This window comes from Astatotilapia calliptera, chromosome 13, assembly GCF_900246225.1.
Source record: "Astatotilapia calliptera chromosome 13, fAstCal1.2, whole genome shotgun sequence".
In the NCBI taxonomy this organism is placed as follows: domain Eukaryota; kingdom Metazoa; phylum Chordata; class Actinopteri; order Cichliformes; family Cichlidae; genus Astatotilapia; species Astatotilapia calliptera.
In genome coordinates this window covers 26,750,062-26,771,084 of record NC_039314.1, presented here as the reverse complement: position 1 = coordinate 26,771,084, position 21,023 = coordinate 26,750,062, and the positions used below count along the sequence as shown (strand labels likewise).

The 21,023-nt window shown below is 43.6% G+C and overlaps 1 protein-coding gene and 1 long non-coding RNA gene across 8 annotated transcripts in view; one reads left to right on the top strand and one right to left on the bottom strand.

Moving 5' to 3' along the window:
• The window catches only part of atrnl1a (attractin-like 1a), a 331,746-nt gene that overhangs the window by 166,373 nt on the left and 144,350 nt on the right, over positions 1-21,023 (bottom strand). The window lies entirely within an intron of this gene.
• Positions 9,155-9,669, top strand: LOC113034731 (uncharacterized). Its single transcript, XR_003274216.1, has 2 exons — positions 9,155-9,394; positions 9,473-9,669. It is a non-coding gene; the product is annotated as an uncharacterized LOC113034731 (long non-coding RNA).

Here is a 21,023-nt window from a genome sequence, read left to right as displayed (position 1 = left end):
TGTGCAGTTGTAAATATAAGACGTCTCTGTATTAAAAAAGATCTCTGTGGGTCGAGTCAGCAATGCACTGACTGCCTGCTGCTATTCTTAGATGAAGAGTGTGTGCATGCAAATGAGGCAGCTGATGCAGAGCGCATGAGAGGACTATGCTTTCGGTTTTGTGTGTCATTCAGCTCTATAACTATTGTTTGCAAATGTGGATAAATGTCTGCAATTAAAATGCTGGCTTAGTAAATAATAACACTGTAAATATATGAATGGTGACAGCGTTTCAAAATAGAATATAAGAATTGTTTGTGTTTAAAACCAACGTTTAGGTAAAGAAGATTTAAGGTGGATTTGAAGGTATAGACAAAAAATAAAAGGGTTACAGTCTGCAAGGGTTGTTAATTCATGAGCTGACTGGATGCAGAGTAAGTGGAGTGGTCATCCTGAGAGGATTGAATGATGCTCTAACTCTGTGGTCAAGTCAGACATAGGCTTTCAGCAACCATGAGCCACTAATAAGCGTGACAAATTAATGAGTATGTGCAAATTGAACTTGTTAAATAGTTTTGATAGGAGTAACTCAATGAGCACGCAATAAAGTGGACTTTTTAGGGGCAGTTTATCACTGACACCATAAAAAGCAACTTAATTAGTAGTTCAATAACAAATTGTAAAGATAACCTTTGTTATTTGATAAGAGAGAGAAAATTCAGGTTACATATAGTGAATAAATAAGGAAATGTTAATCTCTGCGTCATTCCACACTGAAATTTCAATTGTAGGGGATCATTTGGAGGTGAATTGTGTAGGACACGGGGAGACAGAAGAATCTCCCCATGAGTTTTCAGTGTGCATAGAAATTGAGGAGGCTGAACGGGAAGCCTGCCTGGGTCGTTGTTTTTGTTTATTTGAGGGTCTGCTGGAAGTTTGTGAAAACGACCACCTTGATATGTGGGACCCTTCTCGGGCAGCGATTTTTTTGTTAAACCTGTGGCAGGCTGTGCAACATGGAGAAAGCTTTGACATAATGTCATAAAGGTGATTTCTTGGTTTTAGACTTATTAGTACGGGACAAGTTGAGGGACCCTTGAGGGTGTGTTGCTGTAAAGTATATAAGGGACGCGCAGCGCCGTTAATGGGTTTAAAATAAATGAAAAAACACTAATCCGAGGAACTATTGGAGAGGTAAGTATACGGAGGTGAGCGCGTTGCGCATAAGGGTTGCTGGTGTCATATATTGACACTTTGAGGGCGAATAATTTTGATTGAGTGTCAACGCTTGAGAACGCGAGGACAGCGTCTAAAGTGCTGGGTTAAACTTTGTGTATCACCAAGCAGGGGAAGAGGAGCCAGTGGTTGCGAGAACAGCGAGACGAAGACTGAAACCGAAAGTTAAGCGTGTCTGGGTGACCTAGACCAAGGAGGTGGAGTCGACCAACGTCATTGGAAGAGGTAAGTCTGTGTTTCAGAGAATGGCTGACAGCTCGAGTGCGACACCTAGTGGGAAAAGGGGATGCAAACCTTTGAAGGATCAGCTTGAACAGCTTAAGAAAGCTATTCGTTTGGCTTCACCTGGAGCATTAAAAGCAGCAGAGAAAGAGTGCCAAGCGATGGAGGTTGAGGTAAGTAAACTTATTACATCTCAACAGAAAGGGCTGGGTGATAAAATAGCTCTGAGCCTGGTGTTAAAAACTGAGGGAGAGAGATGTGAACAGAAATTGAAACAATTTGAAGAGGAGTCCAAGGGACATTCAGTGAACAGGAAAGCCAGAGGAGAAATTAAGGATCTAAAAGAAACTCATGCCAGGTGTTGTAAGTGGCTGTTCCTGTGGAGGGCAGCCTCTTCCTGGATGACTGAGGAGGAGGATGACACAGGAAAATCAGGAGACATGGTGAGTATAATGGAGTCTTTGATACATTTGAAGGAGGAAAATAAGAAGCTAAAGGACCAAGTGAAGGACTTGACTCCGAAGGTAGAAGAGGCTAACAGGTATTACACACCGAAACTATATCCTTGGGCTGAATTGGCACGTTGTGCACCACCACCACCATATGTCATGCCTGTAATGACCCTTGGAGGGGGACAAGTTCGTGGTCCTGATGGACAGACTGGAGTTGTCCTTGGCGGAATAGCAGATGTTGAATATACTACTACTCCCCTGAATATCCCCGAAGAAGGGATAAGGGCAGTGGAATGTCAGTCCCAAGATATGGGAGGGAGAATGATAGCCTCAGCTGCAGATGAAGGCTCGACCTTGCCTCCCAGTTCGGTGGATAGTGGAAACATCATACGGGCCGAGGTGTCTACAGTGGAACAGCCAAAGCAGGATGGGGAGGCCAAAAGGACCCCTAGAATGAAGGACAAAATACCACAAGGAGTGATAACCAAGGGAGAACATTGGGAAGGAGAAGTGTATGGACAAATGCATGAGCCCCCACGTGCGTTAATAGAGGCATTAACAGCATTGGAGGTTATAAAGCAGAGAGTAATGCAGGGAGGGCCAGAAGAGGAGAATGAAGACCGTGCGACGTCATCAGAAGAAGAGGACGATAAGGAGGACGAAGATGGAGGACCTGAGCCCCAACCAAGTACAAGCCTAATTTTGAGGAAAAGAAGTGTGAAGAGAGACCAAGCACAGAGACAGCCCATATTTAGGAGCTCAAAGGGAAAAGGAAAGTCGAGGAAGAGTAGAAAAGTGAGTTTTGAACAAGGAGCTCCTGACCCTGGTTTAAATCTGCCTCTAATAGCAGGTCCAAAGAACGAACCAGTTTATCGCGCCTATAAGGTGAGAGATTTGGAAGCATTGGTTAAACAACTTCCACCAATAACTGAGGGAGGAGCTAGCTGGTTGAGAAGGCTGGGCGCGCTGACCGAAGGAGAAGAATTAGCGCTGGGCGATTTTCGCGCTTTGGCCGGACGTTGTATGCTGGGTGGTGGGTTAGCAGATGTAGAGCAGATAGCTCAAACAACCAGATATGCAAATGACCTACAATACCATGAGGTGCAGAATGACTTAGCAGATGCAGTCCGGGAGAAGTATCCAACTCCTAACTCTGGAGCCATTCCAAAAATTATTTGGGATCCCAAAAACACACCCAGAGAGTTTTTAGCTAAAGCAAAGGAACAATGGTTGTCAGAAACAGGAATACATCCGGGGAAGGAGGGTGAAAGTAGAGCGTGGTTTCGTTCGGCGGTGCTGGCAGGGCTGCCCAATCAGGTTGCAGTTGATTTGGAAAAGAATCCAGATTTTGCCGTTGCAGACTCGGTGCAGTGGGAGAGACATGTGACCCACAGACTTCAGCGGGAACAGGATTTGGCAAACAAACAAAAGAAAGAGTTGGAGGAGGCACAGGCGCAGCTGGTAAAGATACAGCTGACGGAGGCGAGAAACAAGGCAGGTGACAGAAAGAAAGAGGATAAAGAGAGCGCAAGGAAAATAATGGTGGCATGGTCTCAGCGCGATCCTGTGCCTGACTGGCCAGACCAGGATCCGGGTCTCTACCCTGATGACCGTTGGCCCGTCAATGCACCAAGGCAGCGTCAACCAGTAGGGAATTGGGGGACCGGTGGACCGCAGAGAGGGCGTGGTGGATCCGTGAGGGGAGGACAAAGGGCTCGGAATCCGGGGAATCCTGGCAGGGTGTCTTGGACTGCGTGTCTGAGATGTGGAGCAGAAGGACACTGGGCCCGAGATTGCCCTGAACCGCCGCAGAACTATCAGGGGCGAGGCTATCAATCCCAGGCACGAGGAGGCCCAAGACAAAGAGCTGCTTATAGGGGAGCACATCAAGCTCCAAACCCAAATGCAGCACCAGCCCCCCAGTACCCAGTAGCCGACTGGGGCTGGGAGGGGGAGCAATACTGATGGAGCCCGGAGAAACTGAACAGCGTGGGGACGGCAGAACCTATGCTGTCAATGATGATGATCCAGCATTGACACAGCTGGGAAAACAGACTTTGAAGCACCAATATGTGGTGTCCTCACAGGTGCCTGGAAAATCTCATGGGCAGGGACCTGCTTGTGAGACTGGGATCACCTTCAAAGACTCAATATCTAGTCCAGAACTCTGAACAACCCACTGCCGAAATCTACTGGGGGAGGCTAGTGGAAGAAGGCATTTTGAGACATTATCAGCTATGGAGACCCTGGATAATGAGCCTGGCCGTCTATTCCCCTCCGCGAGATCCTTTCCACGTTACACTCTTTTATGATAGGGAAGATAACGATATCTATCGGGAACAGTTCCAGTCTGATCTTGAGGGACAGACGTGGAATGTGTAAACACATAACATTTATGTTGGACCAGAAGGTGTGGCCGCGGCTGTGAAATTTACTGATGAACAACTGCCTTGGTACAATGTGGGAGAGGATTCAGCCCCTCACATTACATTGGCGGTCCACGAGGGTCATGGGCCAAGAGATCTGGGACCAATGGTCAAGCGGGCGCTGGACAACGCATGCTGGCAAGGCACCCAAATTCCAAATGTCTGGTATGCACCAAAATGTAAAATATATCGCATAACTTGTTTGTCCAACGATGCAGTGATCTTAGAACATAAAGAAATCTCCAGAATACATGGCAGGGAAAGAATGGATCATCCTGATGCAGTAGCTGAGCTCTCAAAATTGCCTGGTACTTTGTGGTCCGCAGGGCCCACAGATGTGGGTCTAGCTAACTGTTCGCCTGTCCTGTTCCGGCTGAAGTATGACATACCATTTAACAGACCATAATAGAAGCACAAAACTGAAGACCAAGAGTGGTTCGCATGTATTGACCTAGCGAATGCATTCTTTCGTCTCCCACTGCACGAGTCACTCAGAGACATTTTCTCATTCACATACAGAGGCCGCAAATTTAGGTACACACGCCTACCACAAGGCTTTGCACTCTCACCAGGAATTTTTAATCAGGTGTTGAAAGAGGCATTGTCCCCATGTCAACTGCCAGGGGGCTGTAAATTAATACAGTATGTTGATGATCTTCTTATTGCAGCCCCGTCAGCAGCGGCCTGTACGGCAGCATCGCTCGTGGTGTTGAACAGATTGGCGGAGTGTGGCTTCGAAGTGAGCAAAGAAAAACTGCAGTTGGTCCGGCCAGAGGTAACATTCCTGGGCCGGGTGATCGTACACAGATCAGTGGGGCTAATGAACACACACAGAGACCAAATTCTGACACATCCAAAACCAAGAACTGTGAAGGAGTTGCTTTCCTTTCTTGGCTTGACAGGTTACAGCAGGCAGTTCATTCCGAACTATGCGGGTAAAACGGCCCCTTTAAGGGACTTGATCAAGAAAGTTGGTGTTCGAAATCTGAAGGCTGAATTGCCTTGGACGCCGGACACAGAGACAGCGTTCTTTTCACTAAAATAGGATTTGTCAAGAGCCACAGATCTGGCCACACCTAACTATGATGAGGCATTTTATCTTGATGTTTCAGAAACAAAGGGAGTTGTGAATGGTGTGTTGTTTCAGAAAAAAGGGGGAGGTAGGGATGTACTTATGTATGTCAGCATAAGATTAAATTCAACAGAAGCAAGGCATCCCACATGCACACAACACGCAGCAGGAGTAGCAAAGATAATTCAGAAAACAGCACATATAGTGAGGGAACACCCACTGAAAGTGCTTACTACACACAGTGTAGTGGCCTATGTGAACTCACAGGCATTCACAATGACTCCACTGACGCAACAAAGGTTCAGCAAAATTTTAGAGGCGCCAAATCTGATATTCACACATGAAGGAATAAATATGGCAGACCTAATGGGGTCAGGAGAACCACATGACTGTATTAAGAAAGCCCAGGTTGAAGGAAAAATCGAGGGACAACAGTCGGCCCAGAAAGCTGACGAAGCCGCAAAGGAAGCAGCGGGCTACAAAGGACAGAGACAACTGGTGCAGGTAACCCCAGAAGAGGAGGTTAGCACTAACAGCATGGAAGAAGTTAGACAGGCTCAGGAGGAGACATCCCCAGAGGAAAAGGGGGTGTGGGAAAACAAAGGAGCCTGGCAAGATGGCGGTTTGTGGAGGGGGCCAGATGGGCGTCCCGCTTTAACGGCCAAAATGGCGGAACAAAAGGTGAATGAGGCTCACGGGCTTGGTCACGTGGGAGTGAAACAGATGGAGAGAAATTTGTGCCGATGGTGGCATCCTGAGTTGAGAAGGATGATACTGGAAAGGGCCAGAACGTGCCTAATTTGTGGGGCACACAACCCAAAGCCAGCAGTAAAACCTGAAGCTGGTAAGGTTCTCATGCCAGGAAGGCCAGGAGAAGAGGTCGTGATTGATTATACCGACATGATTGATACAGGCCCAGGTGGGGTGAGGTATTTGTTGGTGGGTGTGGATGTTTTGACTGGGTGGCCCGAAGCATGGGCGACCAAATGTGAAGACGCGAAAAGCGTGATTAAGTGCTTAATCATTACATTCCAAGGCATGGGTTTCCCAAGAGAATTAGATCAGACAATGGTACTCACTTCAAAAATAAAGATTTGCAAGAGGTAGAGAGGATGAACCTAAATTTGAAAAACAAGTTGGCTAAAATTTGTGCAGACAGGGCTAAATTGGGTCGCAGCCCTGCCCATTGCTTTGATGACCATAAGATGTTTATGATGATGTTAACTTTGTATTTCAGGTGCAGTTATAACTATTTTATACATATTGCATTTTGTGCTTTTAAAGGAGTTGTGGCTCAAATTTGTCTCTGGAGGGTCACGAGCCTTTGGCTAGCGCTATGATTAGCCAATCTACTGTGAGGATAATATGAGTTCATGAAGGATTGCACACGCTTACAGACACAGAGTTAAGAAACACACATGACAGTATTGGTTCCAGGCAAAAGGCCTTAAATTCATTTAGCTTTTAACTGAACTTAAAGAAGGACCAAAGAGGAAGGAAAGCATATTTTGGTTAAGTCTGATACATTAGAATTAGATGGTATTGTTACATTAAGGGAGCAAAATGAAATAAAAAGGTTATACCAAAACAGGTGATAACATAGGAAATGTGAGGTTTTAAAATGAAGTTAGTGTTAACACATAGGAGTTGTTTCAAGGCAGCATTTAGCTATGATGAAATGTATACAGGAGTAATTGCTTATATGCTTAAACTTAATTGATTGAAGTGGTTGTTTTCTTTTGGAGTAGATTAACTTGCAGCAGCGACAACTTGTGCATAGGATGTTGATGATCAGATAAGGGAAAGTAGAGCGAGCAACTGGACGTGAAACCAGCGCTTAAAAGAATTTTAAAGTGATGAGTAACGTTGAAGAGTATACATAAATACAAGTCAATAAGTTAAGAAGATAATTAGGATCAGGCTTTTAATTAAAGAGTCCCAGATAGGATAAGTTAGGGAGATGCAAGAAAAGGTGTTTTGTTTCCTTTGCAGAAGACTGATCTCGGCGACCACAGGAGGGGCGAGGATCCTGGAGATCTCGAGGTTCGAGACCACCAGAGAAGGGTCTGCGTGAGGACACAATGTATTGTGACCTCTGGTTTTCAGAGGTCAAAAGGGGGAGTGTCGAGGAGGGAAATTATTTTACTGCTATTGTTAAATAATTGTTATTGCATTAATAATATAATTTGCAGCATGGATATTGCATTCCAAAGTTTAGACAGTGTCTCTTTCAGAAAGACTGAGTTGCAGGTTGACAGGAAGTTGTATGCAGAAAGAAGTAGGAAGTTATTTTGAGCCGCAGGCTAAGACGAGGCTTTAACAATGTAACAGATAGCTTTATCATTTTATATTAAGGTTTTAGTAGAGGTTCTTGATTAAAACATTTATTTAGTAGAAGACATACACATAGTCTCAGTGAGCTTCTGGTCTGGTAAAGGGTCAGAAGTGTAAGAGGTGACACAAAGAGCATGTGAGGTCAACACACACACACACACACACACACTTTAAATTAGATTTATTTAGAGGAGAGGTTAGTTATGTTTGGCTGTAACTGCAAAATTGTCTTGGTAAAAGAGGAACCGTTTCTTGGTGTCTCGGCAAGAAAGAGGAACAAGACAAGAATTGAAAGGTAGACAGGAAGGGCTAGCCATGAAAATAGAAGATGATTTTCTAGGTGAAAAGTCATGATGTTGATCTGATCTATGTATAAAATGTATCTGTGACGTATGAAGGGGCGTCACTAAATAAACCCTGATGCTATAAAATATCTGTCCATGCTTTGATTAAGTCGAAGACTACTTCCTGTCTGCGTACAGAGTTTTCTTCCCACGCGTGTATTCATTAAAATCTTCGTTTGACTTCACCCGGCCGGATCGGTGTGGTTATTCTTCGATCACCTCTTGTACCCTTCCTCAATATTGAATCTTAACAGAGTCCAGACAGACTGCCTGTCAGCGAATATTAAGGCGTCTTGGACGGACGCCACGTCGTGGCCTAATGAACGGCCTTTGGCCAGCAATGCTGTTGCTTGCTGATTACTGCCATGCGGCTACTTTGAGGTTTGAAGTGGCTACAACATTCTCCAATTTATATTTCATTTGTCTTTGATGTCACATCACCACAAGAACAAATCTAGTGCTATCTAGAAGAAATGGGGATATGACAAAGTAAATGTCCTCAATATTCTCCCATCACTGGTTCATATTATAGAAATTGCATCACTATTCAGTCTCGTTTGTTGGTGTCTATCATTAATTATCCCTTAATTGTGAGTGTGATACTGTCAGTAAACACGGGAGCCTCTTTGTTCGGCCTGACTAGGCTTTCCCAGCAGACCTGAGGGTAGCAAGCGCCACTGACTGTGGAGTGACTGATGTTAGCTTTTAATTCAAGGGACTGCTGTTCTTCCCAATGGAAGTGGTGGGACACTTGGTGGCCATTCCTAATTAGACGTCGCTTGTAGCTGACTGTGATAGAATATGACAGTGGTTCATTAAAGCGTTGTCCTGGTGATGCCTCCTCATAAATGCTAGTCTGACTGGGGGCAAACTCATTAAATAGCAAAGTTGCTTTTCATCAATGATCTGCTAGTTCAATATGACAGTGCTAACTGAAGCAAAGCATTGCTCTCTGCTCTCCATCCCCAAGTGAGATGAGAAACACTGCAGTCACCAGTCAGACGCTCACATTCGTCACTCTGAAAAAAAGATTTCATCAAGAAGAATTTTGGATTGTTTTTTTTCCCACACATTTGCTGTAAACTCTGTGAAAATTAGACTTCGTGTGTTGTATTGGTTTGCTCTCCATCTCTCCATGTGTCTCTGTGTGAGCTTCCGGAGGTGTGGGTTCGCTGAGGAGACTGCGAACCCGGAAGTGGTCTACTCGAGAGACGGCCGCACCTGCCGCTCGTCGTCCTCTGCCAGCTGCAGCAGATTACGCTCGTCTAGGAACGGCATTTAGGACTGCAGCTGAGCTGAGGCCGACGCTGGATCCTTGAGTCAGAACTCGTCAGTACTGCCGTGAGCTTTTACGTACCCTCCGCGGAAACAGATCCCCTGCTAACCCTCTGCCTTTTGTGTTACCAGGAATCGGGAGCGGAGTACGCCTCTAAAGTCACGGTGTGGGAATTGGAGTTTTTTGGAGTCGCCACCTTTCACTTCTCACGGACATCTGCACTGTGTGGGATTCAGGGAGAATCACCACGGGACCACAGTGCTGGGATTTTGTATATAGTTGTGTGTTTTTCACCTCCTGTAAATAAATCCACTGTCCTTCACTTAGAGTCTCGCGTTTGGGCCCTGCTTTCACTGTCACTCCACGGTCTGCCATCACAGCCCGTGACAGCCTCTGTGCCAGGAAGGAAGCTCTGGCCAGAGGCTTCAGATTGGCCAATTCATCAAGTTTTATATTCTTTTTCTTTAACATTTAAGGGGAATTTCTTCAAATTTTGCACAAGGATGGACCAATTATATATTGAAGCAGGTCACCTTGAGGTGACTGTTGATGAGATTTGGAACTGTGTATATGAAACTGAATTGAATTTGACAATTGGTTAGTGAAAACCACCTTGCAGCTGCATTGGTCGTTAGCAGATTGCCTTGAACACAGTGAAACTGCAAAAAGTGCAACACAGACCGGAAACAGAAATGTAAAAGCTGTGCCTTCTGAAGTATGTTGGCTACAGATATGTTTACAACATTCTCCCTTTCCAGTTTGCATTGCCTTTTCTCAGATTTTAATACCAGTTGACTAGTATTTGGTAAGTGTTTGTAGGCAACTTGGCATCTTCCATGCAAACAGTAGGTGACCAAAGCAATCACCAGGAGGTTTTTGGTTTACCAAGCAACAGGTCAATATGGCTATATGGCTATATGGCAACTTCCAGGAATCACTCACCAATCAGATGGGAATTAGACAGCAACCCTCACCAAACCCCCCAGTGGTTGTATCACATCCAATATGCTTTGTTTATACCAGTCGTTCTTAACCTTGTTGGAGGTACCGAAGCCCACCAGTTTCATATGCACATTCACTGAACCCCTCTTTAGTGAAAAATAAAATGTGATTTTTTTCAAATTCAAGACATAGATATGTTTTTTACTGGTGCACAAAATGAGCCGTGCATGTCACGGCGGACGCTCTGCCGAACCCCTGAGACCGACTCACCGAACCCCTAGGGTTCAATCGAACCCAGGTTAAGAACACATTAAACAACCCACGTGCACATGATGTCACACAAAAAGAACTCATGTGACCATGATGTTGTACAAGAACTACCCATGTGTGCATGACAGCAATAAAAAAGCAAACCTTCCGCAGCAATTTTTAATTATCTGTTTAATTCACTGCAGTTTACCAGAACAGGATTTCTGAGTTAAAACTGTCGATGACTGAATGAGCTTTCAAGCATCAGTCCATCTTCCTGAAAATTTAGGTCAAAGTTCAGATTGAAACAACACATAATGTCCAATGATCCTATTTACAGCCGATATTGAAATAGTCTGTACAAATGAGTAAGAGGCTAGCAGACGCAGAGAGACAAGGGAGCAGATTGCTAAACATGTCTGATTCAGAGCAGATGCCAAGGGTGCTGGACTTGTTATGACACTCAGCTGTTAGACCTTGAGTAGCTGCTTGGTTTAGATAATGGCTTGTTGCTCACCTTTAAGAAGTTCGAGGTGAGTACTCAACCCCTTTTCCTGGACTTCTGATGCCCTGTTAAGTATTTTGTGTAAGGGTTGCTGCTCCTTAGGGCAGATGGTCACTGCCACATTAATGGAATAAATCCAACCTTACTCTGCAGAAGCAGCGTAGAAATATTTTATTTAAATTTAAGAATCACGTACACTCCTTATGACTGTCCCTTAAGAGGCCAATTTTGCCTTTAGTCCCACTGCAGACTTTACTGGCTTAAACCACTTAAGCGAAACATTGCTTACAATAAACTGAAAAGGTAAATATCTCGTTGAATGTGTTTTGAGGGAAAATTTCAACCCTGTTGTGACTACAGTGATGCTAACTAGGTGCATCAACCTAATTCAAGGAAAAGGAGGGTATTGAAGCAGCTGTGACTGCTCTTCTACACAAAACAATCTTATCAAAAGCTATTTTATGACCTATAGTTAAATAAAGCAACCTCTGGCCGCAGTGTACACAAACATGTTTGAGTCGGTGCAGACACCTTTAAATGTGGCTTTACAGTAAATCTTGCTGCACTGGATTATGGATGTTTTCTGATGTGTTGCTCAGTGGTGTATTTTAACTTGAACTGGGATATTTTCCTAAACCTTAAATAGTATATATTTGTCACGCAGTTAGCACGGTTACCTCGCAGCGAGGTCCTGGTTTCAAACTCAAGCTAGAGCCGAACATTTCTCTGGAATTTTCATTTTTGTGGGGCGAATTCCTCCATTAAAACAAGCTAAACTTATTTTTGTGTCACTATGCCTTTGACTAAGGTCCTGCCTTATAACTAGAGGTCCAGAGTGCTGCTGGGTAGTTTCCCTGGCTTCTGTTTCTCATACTAAAGAAGTGACAAAGCAGAAAATTGAATTTTTGTATGGGGAAAATACTAACATTTTCATAACCAAGTAGTTTTCTTTCCTACGCCTAACAAAATCAGAAGTGAAAGCAAAAAAAATTTGGACAGCAACTCAGTGCTTCCATTTGCCAATTTAAGATTGAAATAATAAAAAAAGAAAAAAACTTCTTGATTTGAAACTTGGGAGTTTTTTGTTATTTAAATAAAAAATGGAAAAGCATATAAACTGGTTTCCTTTTGCACTTTATAAACATAAAGGTTTAAATACACATCCTTTGATTATTCGCATGGCTAATACTCCCAACACTGACTCCTTAGATTCCAGTTAATCTCTCTGCTGTCAGCTGTCTGACAGCTTTTCACCATTTCTCCACATCAATAGACATCCACAGGTGGTGCAGCTGTACCAAAATTCTACTGTAAATCTGTCCGAATCTCCAGCACATGGTGTGCTTCCTCTCATGTACTCTGCATGTAATTTCACATGATGGAGATGAAGCCTCTCTTATCAGCACCTTCCTTCCAATGACATTTAAAGCTAATATTGACCTCTCCCACAATTGTAGCTCCTTTCCTCAAAGTACAAGGAAATAGATGGCTTTTAAATCTGTAATTTATACACTCGCTCTCTGCATGTGTGCACAGAAAAGGCTGCGGTGTGCTTTCATGCATGCATAGCCAAGTGTGCTTGCTCTTATTCAAACAGAGCCAGCTCCATTTCATAAACAGCAGAAAAGATAAAACCACATTAATGACATAACATAATGGAGTCGAACATGCAGCACTTCAGGTGCAGCCGTGGTGATATTAAGGACCCCTGTACATACACACTAACAACACTAAAAACTTGCACATGTGCATTTCTATGCCTGACTTGCATTATATATATATATATATATATATATATATATATATAAAAAAGCATTATCCAAAGCTCTTCACACTACTGAGTAAGGGCATTGGATTGGTGCCATCTAGTGCCTTGAATCTTTAGTCTTAAAGCCAGTAGACTGGATAAAAATAGACAATCTATTAAGAGTCAAATAAAATAGCAGTTGTTTCAAAAGCAATCACAGGGGTAATATTATCCTTTTGAACACATATTTTCACATATTTACTTCTTATTTGTAGTAGTGTTCACTGTAGAGCGTTTGATTTGATTTTGACATGAAGGAACTAAATAGCATTTGCTTGCTGGTCAGAGACAGCTGCAAGACTGGGACAAATCAATTGATAGTGTCTGGGGAAACAATTAAGACAACGTGGATAAATCAAAAAAATAAACCAAAAAAACTGCTGTTCCTTAAATGGCCATTTGAGGCAGACTCCAAAAGCTAGTCAGCTCCCTGGACTCCCACGTTAGAATAACCCTAACTCTGCAGAGGAATAAGCATGTTTACAACCCAGTGCAAAAATGTTTTAGAGCAGGGGTCGGCAACCCTGGGCACGCGGGCCACAGCTGGCACGTGAAGGGTTAACTGATGGCACGTCCATAGTCGGCCCGGTGACTTTTTGTTTTTATGGGCCGATGATTTTTTTATTTTGTTTTTTTTGTAACGGTATAAACAGTGAAAGGTGGCGGACTGGCCAGATGCTGGCCGATGTGTAAAAATAACTCAGTTTTTTGGTCGTGGTTATGGCGAAGCTTCCACAGAGGCCAGCAGGTGGATGAGGGAAAGGGGAGGCAGGAGGAGGAGAGACCCGAGGCGGCCGCCGGTCGGAGCTTCAGGTGAACTGAACTTCAGGTAAGAAGTTATGACCTTCAGTCTGTCTGGGTCAGATATAAACCAAGTTTAGGTGGAGTTTATTTTCGTTGTGCTGACTTTTTACCGTCAATTACAATAACTCGTACTGCGTACTAGCTAGCATGACGGAGTTTCTATACAGCTGGGTGGATGTTATGATGTTACTGATAGTGAGCATTATTTTATACATAAAGTTAGTAGAGTTGCCAACCGTCCCGTAAAAATGGAATCATCCCGTATTCAGAGAAAATATTACGCGTTTCGTATTGAGCTGAAAAGGAACATGATAGGTTCGTAGCTTGAACCTATCCGCTGGAACGTTGAGGACAATATAATTACACAGCAAGCAAGACACGAAGTAGGCAAAGTTCTTCATGTTACTCATGCATGAGGGAGACCTGCCTGGAGCCAAGTGTCGTTCCACCACTTGACCTCCGTCAGACTCTCAGCCAGGCTCCCCATAGCACTCCTATTATTGTGGTTACATGAATATACATAGGGTCATTAACATATGACATCTTACATAGGTATACGTGTGTGTGTGTGTGTGTGTGTGTGTGTGTGTGTGTGTGTGTGTGTGTGTGTGTGTGTGTGTGTGTGTGTGTGTGTGTGTGTGTTTGCTAAACCATATATCAGCAAGAGAAGATACGACCTCTCCTAGGAGGTGTGTGATCTATGCCAGAACAATCTGTAGAGGAGTGAACGCACTCCCCTCTTTATGCTACACAGAGTTGTTACAGACCTCCTAGGATGAGACATTCTTTCAATCTACAAATGATTATACACCTCTAAGCATATATGGTTAAATATTTCTAAGCATAAATGACAATCAACAATACAAAACCTAACAGAACACAGTCCTGTACTTCAGCTAGAATGGAAAAAGATGCAAAGGTGGAGTTTTTCTGCGTCTTTACGCTGTCAGTTGCCTCTTCTGTTGCTACTTCAATCATGAAACTGATCAATGATCAGCTGATCGGCTTATCTGACACAAGTCCCGTCTCTCTTGTTTGTTTATCGCTCACTTTGTGCCAGAAAGAGGAAACCAGCGGATGTCGCGCTAAACAACAGCAGCACGTTTAAGCTTGATCAGCTGTTGTTAGAATTTATTTAATATTACTTTCTAGTATCAGCTGATGTTTGCTGGAGCCACAGCTGTAAAAGCTGCTGGTCATGATGTCGGTTTGGTTATCTGGTGAGAGGGAAACATGAAGATGAAACCAGGAGATTCATGCTGAATCATCAGAGCTGAACAGGTGATGGAGAAACAGGTTTACCTTTTAGGTGACATGAATGAGTTGCACTTATGAACTGTTTCTGAGAGACAAATAACACCAGGATCCTTTTCTAAGTAGCTGACAGCTGCTAACTGTGCAGGGGCGGGTCTAGCAAAGTTTTACCAGGGGGGCAGGTAGGGCATTAACAGGGAAAGGGGGGCACAAAGAAATACTTTCTTATTCTCATTTAAAATGTCTCGCTGTTATTAAATAATTATCTGAATCTTACAACCAAAGTTTTTATCTGATGTAAAATGTGTAGAAATCATACATATACCAACAAGACTGTACATCACTGTCACAACAGTGTTTGTTTTCATTCAAAGGCTTTATGGCTTCAATACCTGGTGGGCCGGTCTCTAGTCAAAATGCCCAGGCCGATTTTTTGTCCCAGTCCAGCCCTGGGCACGACACACAGTGAATTCATCTGAATAAAAAATAAATGGCCGCGCCAGCAGTGCACATCGCAAATTAGCTCGCATAGACACAGTTGTGCCGCTTCTTAATGACGACATCTTAGCTAACAACCCCAAATATCAGATTCAACTTGTAATTGGCAAAAAATAACTTAGCCTACCGGTGAGAGGGACGTTGCTAGCTGGCAGTTTTTTCAAGCGATGTTGAAATTTCCACATTCCGACACTTCAAAAGCTTCAGTAGCTGTCTGCTCAGCGCAGCATCAGCACCATGGAAATACACGGATACATCCGTACACTCAAGACAGAATTCACAATGCGTTTTTGGGACTTTCAAGTGTATGGACCAATGTTTTCTTTTCTGATCAAACCAGAAAGCTTTAATAAGCAGCTGGATTTGTCTCGCATTAACTGGCTGAGTTAATGCGACATCGAAATGCAGCTGATTGAAATAAAAACCTCGACTCTGTGGGGGTCAAAGTTTGCAGAACTACGAACACAGCTGGAATCCATAGCTGTTCATGTTCATGGAGCTTGCATTTTCACCTGCTGGACATCACTACCTGACAAGTTTAACTGTCTATTTGCTGATAGCTGCCAACATCTGTGAACAAATATAATTCTATAAAGTTCTTCTATATAGTGTATAACTTAATATAAAGTGTTATTAAATTTATTGCTAATGCAATCATATGGCACATTGACTTCTGAGGAAATTTTAGATGGCACTCATCATCAGAAAGGTTGCCTACCCCTGCTTTAAAGGCACAGTGTGCAAAATATGACCACTAGATGTCAGTAGATTGCAGATTGCAGTGAGCTCATTTCTGTTTTCTTACACCTCCCCATTAAAGTGTATAATCATATAGGAAAAAACATGTTTTAGTAAGCCAAGAGAGATCAGAAGCATTAAATGCAAGTCTGTACTCCATAACAGCCACAGACAGTTCTTCGCATGTCTCCATAATGCTGCTGCTGGCCGATGTGTTTCAACATATTTGAATAATCAACACTTAGCAATAAATCAAGAATAAATCGGATATTTGTCAATTAAATATTTTGTCAAGTCTAGCACTCTACAGGGAGTGCAGAATTTTTAGGCAAATGAGTATTTTGTCCACATCATCCTCTTCATGCATGTTTGTCTTACTCCAAGCTGTATAGGCTCGAAAGCCTACTACCAATTAAGCATATTAGGTGATGTGCATCTCTGTAATGAGAAGGGGTGTGGTCTAATGACATCAACACCCTATATCAGGTGTGCATAATTATTAGGCAACTTCCTTTCCTTTGGCAAAACGGGTCAAAAGAAGGACTTGACAGGCTCAGAAAAGTCAAAAATAGTGAGATATCTTGCAGAGGGATGCAGCAGTCTCAAAATTGCAAAGCTTCTGAAGTGTGATCATCGAACAATCAAGCTTTTCATTCAAAATAGTCAACAGGGTCGCAAGAAGCGTGTGGAAAAACCAAGGCGCAAAATAACTGCCCATGAACTGAGAAAAGTCAAGCGTGCAGCTGCAAAGATGCCACTTGCCACCAGTTTGGCCATATTTCAGAGCTGCAACATCACTGGAGTGCCCAAAAGCACAAGGCGTGCAATACTCAGAGACATGGCCAAGGTAAGAAAGGCTGAAAGACGACCACCACTGAACAAGACACACAAGCTGAAACGTCAAGACAGGGCCAAGAAATGTCTCAAGACTGATTTTTCTAAGGTTTTATGGACTGATGAAATGAGAGTGAGTCTTGATGGGCCAGATGGATGGGCCCGTGGCTGGATTGGTAAAGGGCAGAGAGCTCCAGTCCGACTCAGACGCCAGCAAGGTGGAGGTGGAGTACTGGTTTGGGCTGGTTATCATCAAAGATGAGCTTGTGGGGCCTTTTCGGGTTGAGGATGGAGTCAAGCTCAACTCCCAGTCCTACTGCCAGTTTCTGGAAGACACCTTCTTCAAGCAGTGGTACAGGAAGAAGTCTGCATCCTTCAAGAAAAACATGATTTTCATGCAGGACAATGCTCCATCACACCCGTCCAAGTACTCCACAGCGTGGCTGGCAAGAAAGGGTATAAAAGAAGAAAAACTAATGACATGGCCTCCTTGTTCACCTGATCTGAACCCCATTGAGAACCTGTGGTCCATCATCAAATGTGAGATTTACAAGGAGGGAAAACAGTACACCTCTCTGAACAGTGTCTGGGAGGCTGTGGTTGCTGCTGCACGCAATGTTGATGGTGAACAGATCAAAACACTGACAGAATCCATGGATGGCAGGCTTTTGAGTGTCCTTGCAAAGAAAGGTGGCTATATTGGTGGATATATCTGGACTCCCCAGGAACCTACGCCAGGATCCTGTTTGTGGACTTCAGCTCTGCCTTCAACACCATCCTTCCAGACCATCTCCGAGGCAAGCTTTCCCAGATGAATGTGCCTGATCCCATCTGCCGGTGGATCACTGACTTCCTGACGAACAGGAAGCAGCATGTGAGGCTGGGAAAGAATGTCTCGGACTCCCGGACCATCAGCACCGGCTCCCCTCAGGGCTGTGTTCTTTCTCCTCTGCTCTTCTCCCTGTACACCAACTGCTGCACCTCCACCCACCAATCTGTCAAGCTAATCAAGTTTGCAGATGACACCACCGTTATTGGGCTCATCTCGGACGGGGATGAGTCTGCCTACAGGAGGGAGGTTGAACGTCTGGTGTCCTGGTGCAGCCACAACAACCTGGTGCTGAATGCCCAGAAGACAGTGGAGATTATTGTGGACTTCAGGAAGCACACAGCCCCACTCCCCCCCATCATCCTGACTGACACCCCCATCACCTCTGTGGACTCATTCCGCTTCCTGGGTACCACCATCACCCAGGACCTGAAGTGGGAGCCCACCATCCCCTCCGTCATCAAGAAAGCCCAGCAGAGGATGTACTTCCTGAGGCAGCTGAAGAAATTCAACCTGCCAACACGGACGATGATGCAGTTCTACACCGCAATCATCGAGTCCATCCTCACCTCCTCCATCACTGTGTGGTACGCTGGAGCCACTATCAGGGACAAACAGAGACTGCAGCGTGTTGTGCGCTCTGCTGAGAAGGTGATTGGCTGCAGACTCCCATCTTTGCAGGACCTGTACACCTCCAGGACATTGCGGCGTGCAGCTCGGATCTCAGCTGACCCTTCTCACCCTGGACACAGTCTGTTTGACCTGCTCCCCTCAGGCAGGAGGCTCCGGTTCATTCGCACCAGAACCTCTCGCCATAAGAACAGTTTCTTCCCCTCTGCTGTTGGACACATGAACAATAACCATATGACTGTTCCCACCCCTAACACATGACCCTACGCTGTGTCACTGCATCATTCCATGTTTGGCACTGATCACCACCTGCACTCATGTATATATCTTTCAACGTAGCACTCTTAATTCTTATTCTCATGTATATATCTCATGCACATATCTTTCTACGTAGCACTTTTGATTCTTATTCCTACTTTTATTTTTTCATGTCTATTTAAGTGCTATTTATGACACTACGCTTGCACTGAAGCACCGCAGCAATTTCCTAATGTTGTAAACCTGCTCAACATTTGGCAATAAACCCCTTTCTGATTCTGATTCTGATTCTGGTCGCTGATTTGTTTTTGTTTTGTTTTTGAATGTCAGAAATGTATATTTGTGAATGTGGAGATGTTATATTGGTTTCACTGGTGAAAATAAATAATTGAAATGGGTATATATTTGTTTTTTGTTAAGTTGCCTAATAATTATGCACAGTAATAGTCACCTGCACACACAGATATCCCCCTAAAATAGCTAAAACTAAAAACAAACTAAAAACTACTTCCAAAAACATTCAGCTTTGATATTAATGCATTTTTTGGGTTCATTGAGAACATGGTTGTTGTTCAATAATAAAATTATTCCTCAAAAATACAACTTGCCTAATAATTCTGCACTCCCTGTAGAGCTCTACTTCAGTTCAGGAGATGAGGATTGAACTGAGGAGGAAGATTTTTTTTTTTTTTAACCTGGTCTCATTATCTCTTTCTTTCACATCATTACTTCCTTGGATAAAGGGGACCCCTTCTTAAATAATAAACATAGGTATGATCCTTCATATCTTGAGTTTGAAGGTGCTAAGTATCTTACCAGTCTCTAGCCACATAAATAAAAAGCAATTTAGTGGAAGGAATTTGAATCACAGATTAATTCTGAAGTTCATGAGAATGCATCATTTTGTTGGAAGATGTTATCACACACTACTCAATTTATACTACATAGCCAAAAGTGTTTGCTCATCTGCCTAAAATTGTCCCAGAGGTCTTGGTATGCTCAACCATTAAGTGTCCGTTTCACTGGAACTAAGAAGCTGAGCCTAACTCTTGAAGAAACAAACTCACACAACACTCTCTATCTAACTTTACATTTGGCACAGTGTAGTTAGACAAGTCCTGTTCTCCTGACAAGTACAGAACCTCAATTGGCTCATCAATCAAAAGGCTCATCAATCGCCAAATGATTCTAACTCCCGAGAAGACGTCTCCACTGCTCGTCTCCAGTGGCAGCATGCGTTACAGCACTGCATCTGATGCTTTGCATTGTGCTTGGTGATGTAAAGCTTGGATGCAGCTGCTCAGCCACTGGAAGCAATTCCATGAAGCTCTCTTCACAGTGATGTTGAGCTAATCTGAAGGCCACATGAAGTTTGCAGTCTGTACTGATTAACTCTGCAGAAAGTTGGTGCCCTCTGCACACTATGCACCTCAGCATCCGCCGACCCCGCTCTGTGATTTTAAGTGACCTACCACTTTGTGGCTGATGTGCTTTTGTTCTCAATCGCTTCCACTTTGTTATAATACTGCTAACAGCTGATTGTGTTATATTTAGTAGTGAATACCACGCTGGAATTCACAGAGCATGTAATTCAATCATGTTTGTAGAAGCGGTCTGCATGCCTGGGTGCTTAACTCTTTACACCTGTGGCTATGGAAGTGATCAAAACACCTGATTTTAATAGTTTTAATTGATAAGTGAATAATTTTGCCAGTATAGAGTATATGTACAAGACGATAACTTATTTTTTCCTATTTAAAATCCTCAAAAAAGCTACTGAATGTACCTTCAAAGCAAACTGCCCTCTTTCCAGGCAAAAATAACTGCAGTGTGATCAAACTGTTTAACAATAAATAATTAATTTCCAAAATCTTAGCTGGTTTGTTTCTTTAACTGACTGTTGCCTTTCCTTGAAGGGCACAATGGTGCAAACCGCTCAGTCAAAGCATATCACGATAAAAGTTTTCCAGCAGCAAAGGTGAGAGTATGCCGCTATCCTTTCTTCAACAGACCTTGTTTTGCGATCAAAGGCATTTCTGATGTTACCAGTGCAATTGATGGCATGACTCTTCTGATTGCTGTATCCTTTCAAGCCTCCCTCATTGAAACAATGATAGCCTCACTCAAACTAGAGGGTTATTGACATTGACAGGACTTGAACTTGATTGTAGTGTGTTATAATATAAGAAGCGATGATGGCAATTCGTAGACTGAACGTGTGTATGTATTTATGCACAAGTGGCTGCGAGAGAGACAGAGAAGATGCAGACTGAGTGAGAATGGTTGTGTGCCACAAAACATCTGTTTTGTCTGCAGCATTCCTCCTTCGTTTGC